The 2,915-nt window shown below is 38.0% G+C and overlaps 1 long non-coding RNA gene across 1 annotated transcript; it reads left to right on the top strand.

Annotated features, from left to right (window-relative positions):
- The first annotated feature begins 742 nt into the window (after nucleotides 1–742).
- LOC125369484 lies at nucleotides 743–2,339 on the top strand. The gene is made up of 3 exons (XR_007215185.1): nucleotides 743–1,379; nucleotides 1,770–1,836; nucleotides 2,148–2,339. It is a non-coding gene; the product is annotated as an uncharacterized LOC125369484 (long non-coding RNA).
- Nucleotides 2,340–2,915: the final 576 nt, after the last annotated feature.

Genomic DNA, 2,915 nt, shown 5'->3' with positions numbered 1-2,915 from the left:
AAATAACTTTAGTATAAACAATAATATTTATAATATACTCAGAGTATGTTATATACCATTAACTATTAGATTTGGGAAGTTGTTGTCCTTTGGTATGACAATGTCTATTAAATCTGTAATATCCAGAATTTTTATATATTTAATAATGAGTTTTTATTTAAGTTAATTTTAGCTTCATTTTTATTTGGTTTAATTTGAAATGATTTAATGTAAATTTTAATATTAGTTAATTAAATGAATTATTTTTTATACCCAATTAGTGTGAAATTTTAAGAATTAATTAAGTAAATTATTTGAAGGGTAGATTATATTTTTTGGTTATTCTGATTTTTCTCCAATGTATATGTATATGTATAAATAAAATTATGTATATTGGAAAATTTTGGAAGAAATTGTAAAGGATGTTTATAAAAGAATTTTTGAGAAATTGATATTTTAATTATTTAGTGGTATTAAGTTTTAAGTTGAAAATTTACTATTTAAATTAATTTTGTGTTAGGACTAAATTGGAAATTTATTTTGGAATAAGGATTGAAAGTATAATTTTATTTTTATGGGGTTTTAATAGAAATTTGTGAGTTTGGTATTTTTGTAAATAAATATGTCGGTCAGGGGTATTTATGTGATTATATATTTTCAATAATTCGGATTTGGCCCAAATTAATTAGTTAAGGGCTTAATTGAAAGGATAAAGGAAAGTTTAGGGGTCAAATGTCGATATTGAAGGGAAAGAAAAATCAAGAAGGAAAAGAAGAGAGAGAGAGAAAGAAGATCAGGGAAGAGAGAGAGAGAGAGAGAGAAAAGGGGAAGGCGGTGGCGTGCGTCGTCGGTGGCGGCTTCGGAAGTGCGCGGGCTGGCCGTCGGAGCAGCAGGCGGCGGGCGCGAGCGTGCGGCGGAGAACGGCAGCGTCTGGCAGCGGGAATCGCGCGTAGGAGCAGCGGCTTCCGGAGGCCGTTTCGGCGGTGTTGGCGGCCGAGTCGGGTGGCGATCGGCTCCTCTCGGCAAGGGCTCTCTTCTGGCAGCAGTGGCGACGCCTGGGGTGGCCGGAGTTGCAAGATCCGGCAAAGTGAAATTTAGAGTGGCAGCCGGCGTTTTTCAGCTTTTCCGGCGAGCTCCGGCGGAGGATGGACGATCGGAGGACGTATCCCGACTCTCCTCAGCTCAAGCTTCGCATTGGCACCGGTTTCGTGGCGATCGGGCTTCGTTTGTGAATCGACGGCCGAGATCGTCTGTAAATCTTTTCGGATGATTGGGTGTCAGGTCGGAAAATCGAAAGTGGGGATCGTCGTCAGCGCGTCGTTTCGAGTCCAATGGTGAGTTCGGATCGTCAATCGGACTCCGGCAGCTGGAGGCGATCGACCGAGCGATCGAGCATCTCAGTAATTTTTCTCTGGCCTGTAATTTTAGAAATTCTTGGTTTAATGGTGTGTCTACTGGTTTATATTGATTATTTGATGATATTTGTGAGTCATAAATAATTGTCTGTCAGTTTGTTTGCCTCGTATTTTGTGCTTTGTGGCGGAGTCGGGAAATAGTGAAGTCTGGGGACCCGACTCCCGTTGTCTGGATTGTTGGATATTTGTAGTATTTTCTAGCAGGTCCTGGACCCGTTTTTATGGGGAGTAATTTCCTGTTGTAGGGGAGGTTCTGCCGGATTTTCGGTAGAATTCTCCCGAGTCGAGATTCTTAGACAGTCAGTCCTAGGAGTCTAGACCTAGGATTAATGATCGATTGTTTCAGCATTTTGATAAATTGTTTTCCGTGATTAGATGATCTGTCTGTTTGGCTCGCTCCAACTGAGGGACCGGAGCAGAGCTAGGAGGTCGCCCAAAACCTGTGAGTTAAAGTAACTTAATCGTTGCACTATTGCTAAGTCTGAATTTAATAAGCTATTTTAGAAATTTATGCGTAATATGATAATTAGTATCGCAATATAAATAATTTCACTTGATTATTAATTATTGAAAATAATATAAATATTATTATTAGTAACGTTATAATAATACATATATTATTATTTTTCAACACGAATTGCACGTTGCCTTATCCTAAATTTTTAATCTTTATTTCGATATATGTTGAATGATTTCATTATACAATGATATTTATTAAATGTGATGATTGCGTTTTGGGAAATGTGGCTTTAGTAGAACATGCCACCTGGTGGGTTGCATCAGGACCGCGTGCGTACCGGTAATGATCAAAGATAGGTAATAAGGTTATTATGGATTTGTTTGCCCTGATCGAGCATTGCTCTCTAGGCTGAGTTCAGTTGATTGCCGGAGTTAAGGTCCTTGATCGAGCAACGCTCTCTGGGCGTCGGCTTATTTGGAATTCAAGTGTTCAGGCTGGAGGTATGGACCCTGATCGAAAGGCTATTAGAATTTGGGGTTAGGGTTCTACTGAACCACTCGTCCCGTAAAAATAAAAATATATTTTATTTATTTATTTATTTATTTGGTATTATTATAATATGAGTTGTATTTACGTGCATGGTTGATATACTGATTTGAATGATTAATATTTTCTGTGAAGAAAGCAATAGTCTCTATATTATTTGATTTTAACTCACTCTCGAGACTGACAGTCTCAATTTACTATTTTTCAGATTCGTGACTGTTAGTCTTCCCGCGACTCTTACTCAGTAACCCGACTTCTTCATCATCGGGTGGTGTTTGATTTGGTATGTCAAATTGTAAAAATCTTAGATTCTCCGCAGTAGTAATAGTAGGGATATCAGTGGTAATTTTCTGTAGTTTCGGGTCTCGCCTAATTCTTCGGGCAGACCGATTTAATTGTGTAACATTTAATGTTAAGATAATTTGTGGCTTTAATAATATTAATTTGATATGAGATTTGATTGAGTTAGTGAGTGTCAGGCTTACTACGGGATTCGGTGGCCTTAAGCCTACCCA

The sequence above is a fragment of the Ricinus communis genome, chromosome 3 (genome assembly GCF_019578655.1).
Source record: "Ricinus communis isolate WT05 ecotype wild-type chromosome 3, ASM1957865v1, whole genome shotgun sequence".
In the NCBI taxonomy this organism is placed as follows: Eukaryota; Viridiplantae; Streptophyta; class Magnoliopsida; order Malpighiales; family Euphorbiaceae; genus Ricinus; species Ricinus communis.
Note: the sequence above shows the minus strand (reverse complement) of the source record. Positions and strands in the feature narration are given on the sequence as shown.